A 21,468-nucleotide genomic window follows, 5' to 3' on the forward strand; every position below is an offset into this window, starting at 1 on the left:
CCAAATTTATGATGGAGGCTTGTGTATTTCTGGTATTTGCCCGAGTCTCTTATATGAAAGCATTAGAATGTTGGGCCATTTGTCCCACTAGCTTCTCTAAATCAGAAGGTTCCTTCAGTTGAACTAGTGGTGGTTGCATATAATTATTGGACTTGAAGTAAAGACCAGTACCCTGCACCCTCCTCTGGAAGTTATTATTTCCAGAAGGAAAATTCTAATTTCTTGGAACATTTTGTGGTAGGGGCCTCTGATCATACCACACGCCATTTACATGCACCTGTTGAGGAGGATCATCAGATAGCAAGGTAGGACATTCATTAGATTCATGATCTTCCTTGCAATATTCACAAATAATTGAAGCAGCTTGAGCTTGGACGCTAGAGAGCTGCAATTTATCAAGCCTTAATGTCAAATTCTCTATCTGCTGTGATAACAATTTATTCTCAGCCAATGCTGCATCATTGTTGTCTAGGTGAAGAATGCCTCTCTTAGGCTTAGATGACAACCCTTCATTTTCATTGGCAGCCATTCTTTCAATCAATTCAAGAGTCTCATTTGCTCTCATTGACTTAATGCTACCACCTGCTGCATCATTCAGAACCATCTGGATTTCCAGTTTACAATCGTTGAAGAAGATCCGGACCTGATCACCACTGGTCATGGGGTAATGAGGACACCTCCTCATTTGATCTTTGAACCGGTTCCAGGCTGCACACATAGTTTCACCCTCAGCTTGAGTGAAATTGGTGATATCATTCACCATTTGATTGTATCTTTCCATCAAGAAGAACTCCGCAAAGAACTTGTTTGATAAATTCTCCCATGAGGGAATACTTCTCGCAGGCTGCCTCTCCAACCAATTCAAAGCTTTTCCTTTAAGAGCAAAAGGAAACAGTCTCAGTCGGACTGCATCATTGGACACTTGAGGATGTTTAGTCGAGTCACAGATCATCAGGAATCTGTTTATGAACCTATGAGGGTCTTCATCATCCTCTCCACCAAACTGAGCTCTCTCCACCAGTCAAATATAATCAGACTTGAGCTTCCAATTATTGTTGCCAACTTCAAGATGGACAATACTTGAATTGGGCCTGTTAAATAGTGGCGTCAGAATGGTGTCCATGAGTGGATTGTCCGCTTCATTATTCCCTACCATCTTGTGTGCTTTTTCAGACAGAATTCCCAACTCGTTGAATGCAAGCTTCTTCCGAGCAAGTTTCCTGTTTCTCTTTTCTGTTTTTGTAATCTCCAAGTCAAGTGGAAATTCTGGCTCTTTACCTCGCATACAACTCAGAAAAGAGATTAGTAGCACTGTTCAAGAATCACAGAGAAATCAAAATAAAATCAAAATCCAATCTTAAAAATCAAAATTAATTGATAAAAGATACGCCAATCCCCGGCAACAGCGCCAAAAACTTTATGCTTCCCGGCAAGTATACCGATCGCACAAGTAATATAATGTTAAGTAAAGTTCGTCTCCACAGGGATTGTGATCGTATATCAATTAATATTCCTTCCAAGAATAGAAGAGTTCAAAAAGTTTGTAAAAATTGTTGTGGATTTGAGAATAATGAGAATTAAAATAAAACATATTTTTAGATTTTTGCTTTTAAGAAAGAAACATATATGGTTGTTTTTTAATTGAGAGAAAGAATTGTAGCTAGAGTGCACTCACCATATGATTCTTACTTCTTACCTTGGATTGATTTAAAAATACTTATTTATATAAATAATCAGATAATTATCATCTAGAATTAATTAGTTAAATCCCAATCCCTTGGCAATTTAACCTTTTAATCTCAATTGGAATTCTAATCCCTTAGTAACCCCTCATGAAAATTAAGCAATGAACACGATAATTAAAGCATCTGCAATTAATTATACATCTATTCTTAGCATGCATAATAATTGTTATCTTACCCCCTTTCAAGATCAAAAACCCTCAATATTCCTATCTAGGGTTCTAACCCTCAAACTATTATCAACTATTAGATTGATCAAGTCTAACAAAGAAAATAGAAATTTCGCACAGGGTAAAGATAAAGAAATTTATATAAACGAGTAGAAATAAACCAATTCGTCGTAACAAGGGTTCACATAAGGTTTGTGACCCTAACTACAATAAAGAAAACTTAGCCAACCATTGTCATGGCTGATAAATCAATATTCAAAGTTACTTGGAATGAAAGAATGTAGATGGAAGAATAAAGATGGTCAAGAATTTCTCCTCGGAGCTCTCCTTCTGCAGCACGACGATCTCCTTAGGTTCAGAATACCTAATTCTGTGCTGAGCCTCCTTTTTATAATCTTCTTTTTCATCTTCCAAAATTACCCTTTAGGAAGCACGGTCTGTGATTTCGTAATCTGGCGCTCTTAGCGTCAGATCCACGCCAAGAGTGTGACTGCATCTGAATCTTCACGCCATCAGCGTGACATCCACGCTATGAGCGTGGGAGAAAGAATGGTTTCACGCCATCAGCGTGAACTCCACGCTATGAGCGTGGGAATCTCTGGTTCTTCACGCCATCAGCGTGAAATCCACGCTATGAGCATGGATCTTCATTTTGGCAAGTCTCCATTTGGCTCCAGTTTTGTCTGCTTTTCCTACAAAATCAGCATAAAATCAGTTGAACAATCCTGAATTTGGAATTTCAGCAAAGCAACAATAAACGTTGCCTTTTTACTCAGGATTAGCTAATAATCTTCTTCTCTTTTGGCTTGAATTTACCCATATGCTGAAGGCATATCAATTACATAATCAAATCGAAGGGATTGGATCAGATGATTTTTGCTTCAAAAAACAATCAAATCCAGACCGCGAACACCCCTTGTGTATGGGTTTTTTTTTAAAGGGTTTATTGTTTCTCGTGGAGAAAATTTACCCTTTACACATACAAAAAAATGTATGAGACCCATATTTTCTCTTTCTCTTTCTTTTTCTTCTCCTTACATGAGCTCATATGGGTCCATTTAGACCCCATACACTTTTATATGTGTATAGGAGATAAAATATATCTCGTATAATGTGATAAACATTAATCCCTTTTAAAAAAATATTCATGTTTTTTGCAGTCAATGTAAATAAGTTATCTACATTGAGCCCAAAATAATGTCGTTTTGACCGAATATCAAGTATTTTTGTAATTATAATTTACTTCAGGGTTATAATAGTCTTTCTCGTTATAATTTTTTAATTTTTCAACCCAAATTAATGTCATTTTGGGATTGAATGTAGATAATTTATCTATATTTAATGTAAAAATATTAAAGCCTTAAAAAAATGGGTTATTGAATATCCTGTGGAAATTGGTTTTCTCATGTCGGTGATACAAAATCTAGATGGATCTCATCTTAATTTTTTTTTAATGGGACTCACGTTGAGTTTATATCAACAACATAAGACAAAGAGTCTCCTATTGCATGAGAATCGTTTAACCCTTACAAAAATAGTAAAAGAGTAATGATGTAGAAATTTTATATGTAAGAGCTTTATTAATCTCATGCAATATGAGAGAAGCTCTCTCATCCTATAGAAATAATCATGTTGAGACTCACTCACTTATAAAAAAAACACGCAAATCAATGTATATGTAGAAAAGAAAAACATTCTCCTACAACTTAAGGCGGAGCCACTTGGGAGGTGGGACCTCCTAATTTTGTAAATTGGTATAGATTTTTCTTAAATTTTTTTATACAGCCTTGATGTTAGTTGAATTTTTAAAAATAATATAACATTGACACTATTTGATTCTACCTACTTTTTTCCTATAGTTAGCGACTGAATATAAGAGTTTATATATTTTCCCTATATGTAAATATCATGAAGCGAAAAAGATTGAACGCAGTGGGTTACGTCTGTGTGGCTCTACAAATCATTCTAGTTGAAGCCTTTTCTTCGGGTTCTTTTTTTTTTTTTTTCTATCCCTACTGTTGGTCGCGATATGTGGCTATCTTATGTCTTTAACGACGACAAAAAAAAAAAAAAAAAAAAAAAAACAGGGCATAGATTACTCAACTATTGACTTTCTTTTTTTATTCGTCTGTGTTTGATGTTTCAATAATTTACATATATTTTCGTGACATTAAGATTTTGATCATCTCAATAGGAAAGACAAAACCAAGGCTTATATATGAAAGCTTCAAATTAAAGAACGGAAAACCATTCAGGAAAATAAAACAGAAATGATTCTTATTGTTATGTATAAATTGCGAATACAGAGAGAAAAAAAGCACCAATGTTTTTTGGGATTAATATTTTTTTAAGATATAATTTTATCTTTTACACATACATAAAAGTGTGTTAGGACAATATTTTTTTTTCTCTCTTCTTTTCACATGGATCTCATACAATTTTATATGAATATAGGAGATAAAATTATTTACTAAAAATGTAAGAAATAATAGTCGCATGTTTTTGATACAAGAATCATGCATCTATTAGCAAGAAGTCCTGATTTCCTATGAAAGCAGCTCTCTCTTTTTCTTCTGGGTAAACCTATAAAAGAATGTTCCATTACATATGTAAAAAACATACAGAGATTTATCATATAAACTATTGCACTGGTGTATTATCACCAGCCACTTCGCAGTTTCACATTGCATCATCATTGAGCATTTAGCTCATACAACCTTAGAAGAGTCAAATTATAATTTGACTGTCTTAAGGTATATTATTATCTAAGAATTTCTTGTCATTAACCTCCACCTCCACCTCCACACCCTCCACCGCCACCGCCGCCGCCTCCACCACCACCACCACCACAGCCTCCTCCTCCTCCTCCTCCATCGCCTCCTCCTCCGCCATCTCCTCCAGAACTGAAAACATCAGCGCCTACTGAGAAACAATTGACACAATCTAGCAGAAAACCCTTCTTTTTCTTCGGCTTAGGTTGGTAACCTCGAGTCCCATACTTTTTCTGCTTCTTCTTTCGTCCAAAGCAAAGACACCTCATATTATTGTCTTCTCACTTCTGCAAGCTCCTTCTGAATTCTCACTGGAGTAATTACTTTGTATTATTTTCTGAATTCAATGTCCTTGTTCTTCCATAATTATATACAATATATATAGATAACAAAAAGGGACTCTTAAGAACAATTATTTGTCCATGTAGGTTCCATGAAACTGCAGTTGGTAGTATGAATACTCTTCAGACGCGAATATTGAAGTCAATTATTAGAAATCAGAGCGGAACCTGTATTTAATATGGGTTTCTTTCTGATTATTATAATTGTCCGAATACGCGTAGAAGTTGTATGACATGAACATAAAAAGGAATAATAGACTCTCTCTTTTTTTCTTTTTTGTGTGTTGGGGGGTGGTTACAAAACAAGATCGAAGAATAAACTATTGATTTGTGTAAGTTTTTTCAACTACGAAATTATTAAGAGTTTTGCTATTTTTATTAATTTAATTTGAAGGATTACAACTAACTCCTGATATATAGTAAAAGGCCTTGCCATGTTAACTAAAAGGATTACACCTAACTCATATGAAATATATGGTTCTCTTGTAGTAGATCCCAAAAGTTTATAAAATTACAAAAAATATTAGCTGTTTTCTTTATTGACAGATTATACGTGGGAGCCAATAAGAAATGTCAATGTCATTCAACCTAGAAACTCACACTTCGTTTTGCTGCGTCCCGTGCTTGAATTTTTTTTTTTAAAAAAAAAAAAAAAAAAAAAAAACCTATCCGTATATTGATTATTTGACTATTTGGGTAAAATCCATAGGATCACAAGATCAGCAAAATCTTTCCTACTAAATTTTTAATACAATTGTGTATCCAAAATTCAAACTATCTAGTTAAGCTGGAATAATCTTATATCAATTGATTAAACTTGAAATCAATGGTTAAACTTAACTACTGTGTTTCCTTTTTAAAGTTTATATTTAGATGAAATGGTTACGAGGAGTCTTGTGATTAACCTTTTGAAGGCTAAAGGTGTTACAGGTTTAAATTAAAAATACATGAAGAAAGATACACAATAGGAATAAAAACAACTGCTTAATTAGCATAATTTTCAATGCAAATTAACTAAATTGATAAAAGAGATTTATACAAGACTCTTTAAGGTTGAGCCAGACAATATTAGAATGATGACAAAACTTTCTCTACCAAATTTTTATAATAATCCAATGCCAATTGATTCATGTACTTGTTCGTTGAATTTATTGTTTACGTTACGAGGCACTCTGAGTTTATAATTTAACTTATATAAATATCAATTAGTTTCATAAAAACTCCGCCTATGTGTGCTTGTATGCATGGTCTGTCCCAAGCAAAACAAGAAGGAAGGTTAGCGTCAGAAGTAGCGAGCCGGCCATAAAAAGTAACTATATTTATGAGATTAACCTTTATAATTTTTCGTTGGACCGTATCCTTCATACCGATGTGTTGCATCGAGCCCTGGGTGTAGCGAAAAATGGGTTAGGGCCCTTGCCATAAGGCAAGGCATTGCATCGGTCCCGGGGTATAGTGATAAATGAGCTAGCTAGGGTCCTTGCCTCAAGGCAAGGCGCCAAGTCTTCACCCAGATTTTGTGACAAGTAGGTTAGGTCTCAACACGCAGATGGTCGAGCGTGGTGGCCAAGTATAGCCCAGGGGTTAAGGATGCGATTGGGAAGCTGGAACATAGGAACCTTAACGGGTAAATTGAGGGAGTTAGCATATGTTTTTTGCTAGAAGGAAAGTGGATATTGTTTGCTTGCAAGAAACTAAGTGGTTTGGAGAAAAAGCCAAGGAAGTGGATGGTACAGGTTTCAAGTTGTGGTAAAAAGGTATAAACAAGAGTCAAAATAGTGTTGGAATTATGATCGATAGAAGTTTCAGAGATAAAGTTGTTGACGTCAAAAGGAAAGTTGACAGGATCATTCTAGTTAAGCTTGTAGTGAGTGACTTAATTTTGAATATCCTCAGTGTGTATGCACCCTAAGTTGAATTGCAATCAAGTGAAAAGAGCCAATTTTCAAAAAAATTGGAGGAGGTTTTAAGGGGAATACCACGAGAAGATAAGATTTTCTTAAGAGGAGACCTATATGTTCATGTTGGTATTTCGCTATGAGACGAGAAATGAGACTGAAGAAGATATCTTAAACGTTGCACTAGCCTACGATTTGATGTTAGCGAACACTTTTTTTTCGAAAAAGGGAGTCATATCTAATCACATATCTTAGTGGCCAAAATCGAAGTCAGATTGATTTCTTACGACTAGAAGAAAAGATACAAGTTCTTGTGTCGACTGTAAAGTCTATCTTGGAGAGTATGTCGTTGTGCAACATAAGTTGGTAGTCCATAGGTTCGGTTCACCAAAGTACTTAAAATGAGGAAGAGAGCTCAAAACCCAAGGATAAGATGGTAGAAGCTAAAGGAGGAAAATAGATAGATTTCAAGGAAAGAATGTTGCATGAAGGACCATAGAAGTTTGATGGAGGACCAAATGAAATATGGAATGAGATGGCTATGTGTATCCAAAATGTGAGAAGGAGGGTGCTGGGAGAAAGCAAAGAAAATGGATTTAATACAAACAAAACATGGTGGTGGAATGGAGAAGCCTGAAGAATGTGGCAATAAAATGGTTGACCAATCTTTTCAAAAAGATTGTTTAGAAAAATAAGATGTCTGATGCATGGAGGAAAAATGTGTTTGTGCTTATTTACAAAAATAAGGGAGATATTCATAATTGTTCTAACTATAGAGACATTATGTAACAGCCCGTTACGTACCGGTATTGTTAACATTGATTATCATATTAGGCGCAGTTACAATCGCAGCAATTCATTTATAAAAATGCAAGTAAACTTTTTTCTTTTTATTACGCGAGCATTTAAAACAATAATAAAGCGTAAAAAATAAAAGCTATGACCGTAACTGATAACTCTTTGCGGAATAATAATACAAAATGCCTAGATATCATGTAACACTCCTCTCAAGTCACTAAGGGGTTCCCATAAACCCACTTAGCCTAAATTTCACTTTTACGTTTTCTACCTATCCGAACATGGTTCGGTGTTCTGGACATTACAGAAAATCTGCTTGCCGCGAACCTCTCATCTTTTAGTATGTTATTCTACACTTAATTATATTTCTAACAAAATATCATGTGAGTCATAAAGTTCTCGTTTACTCTGGATATCACCATTTGAAGTTGGACAAGCAAATCTGTCAGCCAACCTCAAACAGGGCTCTAAACAGCCATCACTCTCTCAACGATTCTGGAAAATCCTCTCAACCAATTTCTCTAAACAATTTATACAGTAAACTAGACACCTCAAGATTCAATTTGACATATGATGCACCTAATTTGACCAAGAAAAGAAGCGGGAATAAAGTTTTCAAAAACTGCCAGAGACAGCCTCATGTGCAGGGGCGTTTTGAGCAGTCTGTACTCTCTGGCTTCTACAGGAAAGCGTGATGCTCCTTTGGTTTTCAAATTTTGATACAAGATAGTTGACATCTCTAGATTTACAATGGAGTATGGCACGTCTCTATTGGACCTTGGTGGAGGGAGATATGCTCTCCCAAAGTTCATCCAAATTCTGCCAATTTCTAGAAATTTCGCCAGAGTCTCCTTTGTTTTTCTAACATATCCCACCTTTTAAATGTGTGTTATCTAGCCTCAATTGGTACCTAATAAACATGGGTGGCACTCAAGGACCAGCAATTCCTTAGTGCTCTTACAATCCTTTACAATTTATATCCATGAGTTCACTTTACAGCTTAACTATTACAATATCAACTCTTAAACCATTTCAATCACATTAATTCCTTTGCAAGCATTTCTTTGACATAAAACATAAATCAAATCCTAGAATAGGCCTATTGCCCTATCATCATATTCATGCTTCAATATTACATAAAGTCTCCATAATACAATTTACATCTTCTCCAATGGACATATTACAATTTTACAACTTTAATTACAACACCATAAATCTCAAATAAAACATGATAATTCATAACTAGACTTAGCCAAAAGTGACATGAACAAAATGACAATGTGAATAATCCTAGCTCAACACAATGTTTGTGACCTAAGTCTAGCCTAGGCCAATTGGCCACAAAATGCAAAATGAGTACAAGCTCTCATGCTCAACCTACGGGCTTCTTACCCGCCGCTCCAACCCCGCTGCTACTACCTAAAATAAAGTTCCCAAAACGGGGTGAGATATACGAATATATCTCAGTAACCCAGAGGTTCTGAAGATTACTCCGCCCAATGGCTCACTTCTATGCATATCAATAATATAATACAACATTCAAAACGGGATTAAGCAAGAGATTTAGTGAAGTAGGGAAGCATAGGGAACAACATACGACGAAGCTGGAATGGTCAATGCCAAAGCCACGCAACGCCCGGCCTATTGGCTTCGGCATGTAGCCTACGGGTTCTCATCCAAGGAAGTGTTCCCAAAACATCGACCAAGGCACCCGAGACTTCCTAGTATGCTCCTCTACGGATGACACACCATGACCCCAGGTCAACTGGAACTCCCTCATGGAGACCTATCCAGAGGAAGTCCGTAACATCTGAAGGCAAACTGTCTACTGGCCAGAGACTCGTACATCCTATGTACCACTAACATACAATAATGCATGAACATGTTATACTACATTATCCACATACACCTCCTACCACTACCCTCAATGGGCATGGTGGAGCACACACGTGGATCAAACCCCAGTACCAAGGGATTACTTGAATAATCTCCTTCGCTTGTGTAATACCCCATATTTTCTTTTAATAAAATAATAATAATAATAAATATTTTTGGATAATAATGATATTTAGTATTTTTGTAATTAATAATATTGGTATTTAATATTTTTAATTAATGAGTTAATAATAGTTAAAATAACAAGAGGTAAGATAATAATAGTAATATTATTTGATTTATGTGATAATATATAATTATATATATATATATATATTAGATGATAAATTATGATTAATTGATTTATTAATTGATTGATATGTATTTATGTTTGATTGATAATGATTGATTAATAATGATCGATTGATAATGTTCGATTGGTAATGTTTGATTGGTAATGATTGATTGGTAATGTTTGATGGGTAATGATTGATTGGTAATGTTGATTGGTAATTTGATTAGATATGATGAGTCAATAATGAGTCAGCAATGAGTCAGTAATGTATAAAGCCAAAATCTGAGCCAGATACATCAATAAAGAAAAAAGGAAATAAATGCACGAAACCCATACCCGAGCCCAAAACTTCAACTATAAATAGAGGCCTAGCCTAAATAAACCAATTCACTCTTTCAACATTTCTCCTCTACTACTCTCTCTCCTTACTTCAAAAGTTTATTTGTTTTATTTTCTATATTCTTTTGGTTACCAACCGGTTCTCTGCCCCAATTTATTCTCTTCTAGAAGTTAGCAAAAACGGAGACTAGGTAATCCTAATCCTTAGGTATTTTTAGATTATATTTATTTTATGTGAAATTTGGTATGTGTAATCCTAATCCTTAGGTTATAATTTTGTTTGAAGTTTATTAATAGTAATCCTAATCCCTAGATGTTTGTAGGTTATCTGTATTATATGAAATTTGGGCATGATCCTTATATGTAATCCGTATATGTTCTTAATAGTTTGGTATGAACATTTCTATATATATAGGTATTTGTTCTTTTTAAATTTAAATTACTACATATGATAATTAGAATATGGATACAAGTTATTCCTTAGAATGAAAGAGAATTCCGAATAAGTTTTTTTTTTTTGAAGTACATGGGAATCGAACTGCAACACACACACCCAATAACACTACACACCCCACCACCACTAGGCTAGCCCTAGTGGGTTGAATTCCGAATAAGCTTGCAATATATGATATAAACTTTTATTTCAGAAAATACGATTATGTGCAATATATGATATAAAATGTTATTATTTTAGAAATTATAATTATGTGCAATGTATGGTATAAGATTTAATTCAGGTGCAATATATGGATCTTATTGAATAATTATGAAAATTATGGAATTATAATACTCTTTAAGAAAAACTTTCCAAATATGTGTTTTAATGATTGAATTTGAATATTTATAACTATGATAATTGATGTGATGGGATTATTTGAATGACGATGATTGGATTTGAATTTTTCTATGATGAATGTTGCAGATTTGAATTATTATATCCTTGAATAAATTTGAAAGTTATGATGAGGATCAGATTTGGATTTTATTGTGATGAATGTTGAAGATTTGAATTATTATATCCTTGAATAAATTGGAAAGTTATGATGAGGATCGGATTTGGATTTTACTGTTATGAATGTTGAAGATTTGAATTATCATATCCTTGAATAAATTGGAAAGTTATGATGATGATCAGATTTGGATTTTACTATGATGAATGTTGAAGATTTGAATTGTTATATAAATTCGAGAATTTATGATAATAGTTGTTTGAATTATGATACTTTAGAAAATTATAATGCCCTTGAGTAACTCATTTAGAGATGATAATACTTAAAGAATAAATAATTATGATTGAATCTTTCCTGATTGTGTGTGTTTGTAATAAATTAATGGTGGGAGGATAGCTTTGGGATGGTACCTTCCAAAGTGATGAACACAACTTTTGGGCTTTATGCCTCCGATGTGAAATTGATGTGAAAAAGATTGTATCCGTTCTTCCCAAAGTGGTATCTGGTAACAGTGGTTTTTTCCCGGGATACTAGTAGCAACTTTGGGAAGAGGTGTGCACACTAGGAAGATGTGAATTGATTATGGCCAATTTTGATTATACGTGGCTGGTAACAGTGGTTTTTTCCCGGGTCACGGGGTAGACTGGCAGGGTTTCCCGGGTCTACCATGGTTTTCTTCCCACTAAATATAATGAACTTAAACATTATTAATAATGAAATTTGTTATTTGATTTGATTATGAAGAATGTCATTGAGTTGTGAATATTATCATATTATGACTAATGTTGTGCTAAATATGTTAGTTGATAATTACCAAATACATCAAATGAACTTAATAAAGATAAATATTATATAATGGAATTTTGATTATTATATTCATATTTGATTTGATTAATGTGGAATCGATTTGAACACTATTTGATATTTGATTTAATTTGTTATTAATTACATTAATCGTATTTTGATTGGGATTACCAGCTTTGCTGACTTTTGTGTTTGTTTGACTGCAATGATCCTGCGGCTGCGGGGGAGCAGATTTTCAGTGAAGCATGTTGCAAAGGATGGGGCTAGCTGTGGGCAGTGAGGATCACGACTCGGATATTTCTAGCTGTCATAAATATTATGTATAAAAAAAAACTGTAGTCTTAGATTTTTATTTGAATGTAATAGAGTTAGCCTTGCACTTGTCCCTGTACAAGTGCGGCGGTAACATTCCCCAAATTAGATTTTGATTAGCTTCCGCAATATTTCTATTATTATAATTGTGAAAAAAAATGAATTTTGACAATTTATTTACTTCCCAAATTTGATTATTTTGAACTTCCGCTGTTATTTATAAAATTATTGAATTTATTTATGCTATTATAAATTGTTAGAAATTTGGGGTGTTACAAAATGGTATCAGAGCCCCTGGTTCGGCTGGGGTTTGCTTTTGATATTGACTCGAGGGATCAAAGATCCCTGAGTTAAAAAAAAAAGATAAAAAAAAAATAGGAAATAAAATAATAGGACATAAGATAAATAAATAAATCGAGAGAGCTGGGTAGTGAAGGGTTTTTTTTTTTTAAATATGATCTATTTCTTCGGAATTTTGATTATTATATGTTTGGAATTATTTTGTGATTTAAAATTATTATTGATATTATTCTTTAAATTTTTGTATACGCTATCTTTAGTACCTCGTTCTTATTTTAATAAAAGTAACTAGCTTTCTTTTAGAGTTGTTCTTGAATTGATTAAAACTTTTCTAGCAAATGAAAGATAATATATGCAATAAAAATTTCTATTTGTTTAAAGAAAATATTCAGTTTCGAAACTTTTTTCTAGCTTGGTTAAAGTAAAAAATTCATTAATTTGTAGTTTTTTAAATTTATTGTATTCTAGGTTGTCTTGTTTGCTTGGTTATGCATGACTCTTTGTTGTTTGCTTACTTTTTTAAGATGGTTTCAAAAAAAAAAATTAAGTTTCGAGGACGAAACTTCTTTTAAGAGGGATAGAATGTAATATCTCATATTTTTATTAACTTTAACCTTATGCCTTTAAGTTAATTTGAGAAGCTCAAACTTCTAAGTTTCGAGGACGAAACTTCTTTTAAGGAGGGTAGAATGTAATACCCCATATTTTCTTTTAATAAAATAATAATAATAATAAATATTTTTGGATAATAATGATATTTAGTATTTTTGTAATTAATAATATTGGTATTTAATATTTTTAATTAATGAGTTAATAATAGTTAAAATAACAAGAGGTAAGATAATAATAGTAATATTATTTGATTTATGTGATAATATATAATTATATATATATATATATATATTAGATGATAAATTATGATTAATTGATTTATTAATTGATTGATATGTATTTATGTTTGATTGATAATGATTGATTAATAATGATCGATTGATAATGTTCGATTGGTAATGTTTGATTGGTAATGATTGATTGGTAATGTTTGATGGGTAATGATTGATTGGTAATGTTGATTGGTAATTTGATTAGATATGATGAGTCAATAATGAGTCAGCAATGAGTCAGTAATGTATAAAGCCAAAATCTGAGCCAGATACATCAATAAAGAAAAAAGGAAATAAATGCACGAAACCCATACCCGAGCCCAAAACTTCAACTATAAATAGAGGCCTAGCCTAAATAAACCAATTCACTCTTTCAACATTTCTCCTCTACTACTCTCTCTCCTTACTTCAAAAGTTTATTTGTTTTATTTTCTATATTCTTTTGGTTACCAACCGGTTCTCTGCCCCAATTTATTCTCTTCTAGAAGTTAGCAAAAACGGAGACTAGGTAATCCTAATCCTTAGGTATTTTTAGATTATATTTATTTTATGTGAAATTTGGTATGTGTAATCCTAATCCTTAGGTTATAATTTTGTTTGAAGTTTATTAATAGTAATCCTAATCCCTAGATGTTTGTAGGTTATCTGTATTATATGAAATTTGGGCATGATCCTTATATGTAATCTGTATATGTTCTTAATAGTTTGGTATGAACATTTCTATATATATATAGGTATTTGTTCTTTTTAAATTTAAATTACTACATATGATAATTAGAATATGGATACAAGTTATTCCTTAGAATGAAAGAGAATTCCGAATAAGTTTTTTTTTTTTGAAGTACATGGGAATCGAACTGCAACACACACACCCACTAAACACTACACACCCCACCACCACTAGGCTAGCCCTAGTGGGTTGAATTCCGAATAAGCTTGCAATATATGATATAAACTTTTATTTTAGAAATTATGATTATGTGCAATATATGATATAAAATGTTATTATTTTAGAAATTATAATTATGTGCAATGTATGGTATAAGATTTAATTCAGGTGCAATATATGGATCTTATTGAATAATTATGAAAATTATGGAATTACAATACTCTTTAAGAAAAACTTTCCAAATATGTGTTTTAATGATTGAATTTGAATATTTATAACTATGATAATTGATGTGATGGGATTATTTGAATGACGATAATTGGATTTGAATTTTTCTATGATGAATGTTGCAGATTTGAATTATTATATCCTTGAATAAATTTGAAAGTTATGATGAGGATCAGATTTGGATTTTATTGTGATGAATGTTGAAGATTTGAATTATTATATCTTTGAATAAATTGGAAAGTTATGATGAGGATCGGATTTGGATTTTACTGTTATGAATGTTGAAGATTTGAATTATCATATCCTTGAATAAATTGGAAAGTTATGATGATGATCAGATTTGGATTTTACTATGATGAATGTTGAAGATTTGAATTGTTATATAAATTCGAGAATTTATGATAATAGTTGTTTGAATTATGATACTTTGGAAAATTATAATGCCCTTGAGTAACTCATTTAGAGATGATAATACTTAAAGAATAAATAATTATGATTGAATCTTTCCTGATTGTGTGTGTTTGTAATAAATTAATGGTGGGAGGATAGCTTTGGGATGGTACCTTCCAAAGTGATGAACACAACTTTTGGGCTTTATGCCTCCGATGTGAAATTGATGTGAAAAAGATTGTATCCGTTCTTCCCAAAGTGGTATCTGGTAACAGTGGTTTTTTCCCGGGATACTAGTAGCAACTTTGGGAAGAGGTGTGCACACTAGGAAGATGTGAATTGATTATGGCCAATTTTGATTATACGTGGCTGGTAACAGTGGTTTTTTCCCGGGTCACGGGGTAGACTGGCAGGGTTTCCCGGGTCTACCATGGTTTTCTTCCCACTAAATATAATGAACTTAAACATTATTAATAATGAAATTTGTTATTTGATTTGATTATGAAGAATGTCATTGAGTTGTGAATATTATCATATTATGACTAATGTTGTGCTAAATATGTTAGTTGATAATTACCAAATACATCAAATGAACTTAATAAAGATAAATATTATATAATGGAATTTTGATTATTATATTCATATTTGATTTGATTAATGTGGAATCGATTTGAACACTATTTGATATTTGATTTAATTTGTTATTAATTACATTAATCGTATTTTGATTGGGATTACCAGCTTTGCTGACTTTTGTGTTTGTTTGACTGCAATGATCCTGCGGCTGCGGGGGAGCAGATTTTCAGTGAAGCATGTTGCAAAGGATGGGGCTAGCTGTGGGCACTGAGGATCACGGCTCGGATATTTCTAGCTGTCATAAATATTATGTATAAAAAAAAAACTGTAGTCTTAGATTTTTATTTGAATGTAATAGAGTTAGCCTTGCACTTGTCCCTGTACAAGTGCGGCGGTAACATTCCCCAAATTAGATTTTGATTAGCTTCCGCAATATTTCTATTATTATAATTGTGAAAAAAAAATGAATTTTGACAATTTATTTACTTCCCAAATTTGATTATTTTGAACTTCCGCTGTTATTTATAAAATTATTGAATTTATTTATGCTATTATAAATTGTTAGAAATTTGGGGTGTTACAGCTTGATAGCTCCAATTCACAGTATCACCGAGCTTGGTTCACAAGAAATGCCTACACATGGGCCATTTCCATTTCAATTACAACCAACTAAGATATATGAAAGTTTATCAATTATACATGCATAGGTTCAAGACAACTTACCAAAATCCCTTTGGTTCGGGACCAAAGGCAACCCACCAAGCTCATGGTTCCGAGTTCACTTCCGCGGGAGGCAACCTACAATGATCACACAAGGATCATCAATACAGGGTGAAATCAATAAGATTCCAAAGCACCAAAATTCCCCCCTTCCACTACCTAGGTTCGGCCACCATAGGCAAATTTTACAATATATTTTTCTTAATTTTGTTTTAATTTTTCCTTAGCATCCTAAGGCTACCACAACACCATTTCATGTCCCATTTTCCATCCTACACCATCACAACACTATTTTTCCAATTATTACGTTCTACGCTCCAATGCACATCACCTACAATCCAAGTATTTTTCCTGTAATTTTCCATGCATCAACTCATCACACAACACCTCCAAACACCATTTAACACCACACAACATTCATTAAACTATTTTTGCAACATCAAGCCCTATATGACCTCAATAGGCCGAATCCATCATGCTCCCAAACCAAAGGGTATTCAATCCAATTTAATACTTCCACACCATACAATCCTATATTTAACTCATGCAAACACTCCACTACTCATTTACACAATCATCCCACTTAGTCATTTCATAAAGTGTTGAATCATCCATTCCAAAATTTGCCTATGTTATCAATTAAATCATCAATAATTTTTATGACATTAATCACTCTAAAACATCATTCTAAGTCACTTTTATCTAATACACAATTTCAATTTGAGCTCTCTAACTACATCAATCACACAACACATGCTCTAGGTTTTCAAAATTAAAATTCATGATTCACTCCATGAAATGTGTTGAAATATACTCACAAGCTTGGCCTAGGACTCCTCCAAGTGATCCCCAAGCAATGGCTTGAACACACAACTCCAAAAACCCCAAAAATTCCCCCAAGGTCACGACTATTTTTGTCACTTTTCTCCCAATCTAGCAAGTTTCAAGGCTCAATAATACCATGGTTGTGTTTGGATGATGATTTCCAACAACTTTGGTGAGAAACTTTGTTGGATTTGAGTGAGTATGGAGGGAGTTATGAGGGGAGGAAGATTTGGAAGCTTTTCTTGGTCATTCATGGCGGAGCTCGGTTTTTGGGAGGGAGGAGGAGAGAGAAAAGGATGATTTGTGATGTGGTGCAAGGTGGCAAGTCCACTTAAGTGAGGTGGGGCCCACCGCCACCTCACGCGATTTCAAACTAATTCAAATCTTCCGCCTATGCCACTAAACGTCCATAACTTCATAAAATATTTAGAAACTCTAATTTTTAACATTAACCATTTTCCTTTGATTGCCCTTGATCAGATGAATCCGGAGTTTTCCGGTCGTTCGCAGAAATCGCAGTTTTAAGCTGTTATGCGCGTCGTGGGCACGCTTCCCCAAACACACTAATTTCCATCAATTTTCACCAGAAATCATATTTCCTAGTCCTATGTACCCTATATAACTTATATCCAAACCTAGAGCTCAAAATTTATTCGACATATTTTACGGTGCAACTGTACCGTGGTATTTTTACCCAGTAAAATCAATATTCACCAAATTTTCAGAAACTTGCCTAACCACTCAATTTTTCGTTCTGAATCCATTTCCAGGGTTAGTTTTCCCATTTGAGACATCTTACTCAATTTCACTTTCCTAGGGTTACGTGTTTGTCTAATTACCGTTTTACCCTTCCTTTGTATTTTGACCTTAATTTCAGGATTTTTACTAATCATACCCTTTAATCCACATTTAATATGTAAATATATGTTTTAGAAATATAAGGTGTTATACATTAAGCTAATGAGTCATACTATGAAGTTGTGGGAGAAAGTTATTGAATACGCTTGAGGAGAGAGACCAAGGTTTCTGTAAATCAATTTGGATTTATACTAGGATGATGTACTATGGAAGCCATTTTCTTAATGCGACAATTAATGGAAAGATATCGGGAAAAAAAAGAAGGACTTACATATGGTGTTCATAGATCTTGAGAAAGCATACGATAAGGTCTCAAGAAAATTTTTATGGTGGGTTCTTGAGAAGAAAATAGTATCATCGAAGTATGTAGATGCAATCAGGGATATGAATGATGGGGCTACTACATGTGTGAAAGCTTGTAATGCAACATCAAGTTATTTTCCTATCACGGGAGGTGTATACCAAGGTTGGGCTCTAAGTCCTTATCTTCTTGCCTTAGTTATGGATGAATTAATAAAAGATATATTCAAGAGGAAGTGTCATGGTGTATACTTTTTGTAGATGATATTGTGTTTATTGATGAGTCCAAAGACAGTGTTAATAGAAAACTTGATTTGTGGAGAAGCATGTTGGAGTCTAAAGGATTCACTTTAAACCGGAGCAAGACTGAGTATATGAAGTGTGAGTTTTCTCAAGTAAGAGATGTAGATAAAGACCATGTGCATCTACTTGGTCAAAAGGTACTCAAGAAAGATGCTTTTAGATACTTGGGATCCATTTTGCAAAAAGGCAGAGAGATTGATGAGGATGTAAATCATAGAATCAGAGCAGGGTGGATGAAATAGCATAATGCATTTGGATTTTTGTGTGACTGCAAAATTCCCCTTAAGCTAAAAGGAAAATTTTATAGAACAGCAGTAGGTCCTACAATGTTATATGGAGCTGAACGTTGTCCAGCACATAAGCAACATGAGCATAAAATGGGAGTATCATAAATGAGGATGTTAAGGTGAATGTGTGGTTATACGAGGATGGATAAGATAAGAAATGAAGATATTCGACAAAAGGTAAGAATAATACCAGTAGCTGAAAAGATGAGAGAACATAGATTGAGGTGGTTTGGGCACATAATGAGAAGGTCCCTGAATGCTCCCGTAAGAATAAAATTTGTTACCAAGAGCTCAATACAAAGAGAGGTTAAGGTAAACCGAAACTTATTTAGGGAAAGGTAGCAAAACAAGACCCGATGGAGTAGGATATAGATTGGTGGACGATGTATTTTAGGACGGAATGGAGAAAAGCTATAAGAATGGTGGAGGGTTAGACCCATTGTTATTCCTATGTTCCAGATGGTCCATTTATAGTCCTTTTTCTCTTCATCTCTCCCCTCTCTTTATTTTCTTCTTCTTTTCCTTTTTTTCACACCCTTTTTATTTTTACTTTTATATATATACTTAAATTTCATTTTTATCCTTTTTCCAATCTCTTCATGTCTTTCATTTGAGTTCATCTACCACCGACTCCAATTAATTTGGAATAAAGATATTGTTGATGTTAAAGATGTTAATCAATTAGTTTCATAAACTTAACTATCACAATTTAGCAAAAAAAATAACTCAAAAAACATTATATTTATATTTTTTGAAATTTACAACTAATTAATCATGTTTAAAATCATGTCAAATGATACGACTTAGTTTTCTTAAATTGTTTTGTGACTTGCTACAAACCAACAAAGCGAGATGGATGGAAACAGAATTTTCTTCGTAGATTCTGGTATTCACCGGCAAAAGATTTTTCAGAGTATGTCTTTCAGATTCTCCTAAGAGCTTTTTTTATGGCATTTTTGCTTGTTAAACTGAAAATGTGTTGCGTGTCATGATGTCATTCATAGCAAGTTTCAAAAAAAGTATTTCTTGAAATAGCACAATGACAACTAGTGCAAGAGCAAACCCATCAAAATGGCATGTGTTCCTTGGCAGTTAGCAGTTGAGGCAAAAGTAATGATGAGCTGCCTACAATTTTGATCTCAGCATATTGCTTCAGTAATGTGACACTAAGGTGCTGCTCAAAAGCATTAATGATGCCCTAAACATTTTCATAATCGAATATCTCTAAAATAGTAAATGTGCCCTCATTTCGAGATATAACAGTAGCTATGACAGTAGGAATTACATGGGGGTTGACATTTTGTTATATAGCAGCAATTATTACAGTAAGAATAATACCGGGGTTCATAATTATAGCAGTAGGAATAACTACACAGCAAATGCCAGTATTGAGCAGCAATACGCCTGTAACAAGAGCAGTATGCTAACGTAGGGAATTGGGGGTTTCGAAAAGGAAGTGACGATAGCATGAATGAGAGAGAGAGAAAGGAATTTCTGAATAATGCATGCAAATTACTAGGCCCAATAGGCTACTTATACTCAAGGTTTACTACAGCAATTGACTTGCTACTGAATTAGAAAACATTGTAAAACATTAGTTAAGAACCCACTATATAATCAGCCCAAAACGTAATCCTTCAAATGGGTTGGTTCCCTTATAACTCTCTTGCTGGCCTGCTTATCACTACAACCCATAACATTCCCCCCCCTCTGCAAGATGAGACTTGTCCGCAAGTCGTGGGGACGCGTGAGAGACTTGGCGTGTTCCCGAAGCAGGAATTGTGGCCGCAGCATTTAGCGAAGGCTTGTGAGTGGTTGAAGTGGTTGGCAGCTATGTAAGTGAATCAGATGAAGTGGGTGGTGTGTCAGTGGCATTTATTGAAGCCACGTGATTGATGAAGGACTTGGACAACTGCGGACTTGGATCAGACGGTAGTGAATTAGTAAGCAGGGGAAGTGAAATCTGAACCGTTGAAGGCTGATTAGGGGTTGAGGCCAGCTGGCTACCACTTGCTGAGATGTGTGGCTCAGATGTTGCCGACAAGGAAGGTTGAATCTCAACCATTGAAGCTGGAAGCGGAAATGTCCCTACAGGAAATGTTTGGGCCATTATCTTCCCAGATGGAGTTTGTCTCCTTCTTTCAGTTACTTCTCCTTGTCTCTCTGAGTTCTGTGTTGTGGGAGTAGCAACTGCTCTTATTACCGGATTTTTTTGAAAACATGGCTTATAATGACTACGACCACTTCGTTTATTACAACCCGAATCTGAGAGGTTCACAGCATCCTCTGTCAAAAACTCCTTCCCTATTATATTTTCCTTCCCAGAAGCCAAGATCAAGTCTTGATCTTCCCACGTGGAGTCCTCTGGTGGGAGATCCCCATTGCATCAGAACCTGAGGGATGAGCGTACCGCGTCTCCATATTTGTCTGCAGCCTACTATTGCGCATGAAGTGTGGATCAGAGGATTCTCTGACTCTAAGAAAGGGAACGGGTGAACCGTGAAGGTTTGTCCGAACCGAAATCGTCGAAGTAGTGATACATGAAAAATGGGATGGATGCGTGCTGTAGCTGGGAGTTTCAGTCGATAGGCAACAGGATCGATCTTCTCTTTT

The 21,468-nt window shown here is 34.1% G+C and overlaps 1 non-coding gene across 1 annotated transcript; it reads left to right on the top strand.

Annotated features, from left to right (window-relative positions):
- Positions 1–659: 659 nt before the first annotated feature.
- Positions 660–765, top strand: LOC133294109 (small nucleolar RNA R71). Its single transcript, XR_009749148.1, has one exon. It is a non-coding gene; the product is annotated as a small nucleolar RNA R71 (small nucleolar RNA).
- The last annotated feature ends 20,703 nt before the right edge of the window (positions 766–21,468 follow it).

The sequence above is a fragment of the Gastrolobium bilobum genome, unplaced genomic scaffold (genome assembly GCF_033153095.1).
Source record: "Gastrolobium bilobum isolate Gb01-03AN ecotype WA unplaced genomic scaffold, APGP_CSIRO_Gbil_v1 utg202596, whole genome shotgun sequence".
In the NCBI taxonomy this organism is placed as follows: Eukaryota; Viridiplantae; Streptophyta; class Magnoliopsida; order Fabales; family Fabaceae; genus Gastrolobium; species Gastrolobium bilobum.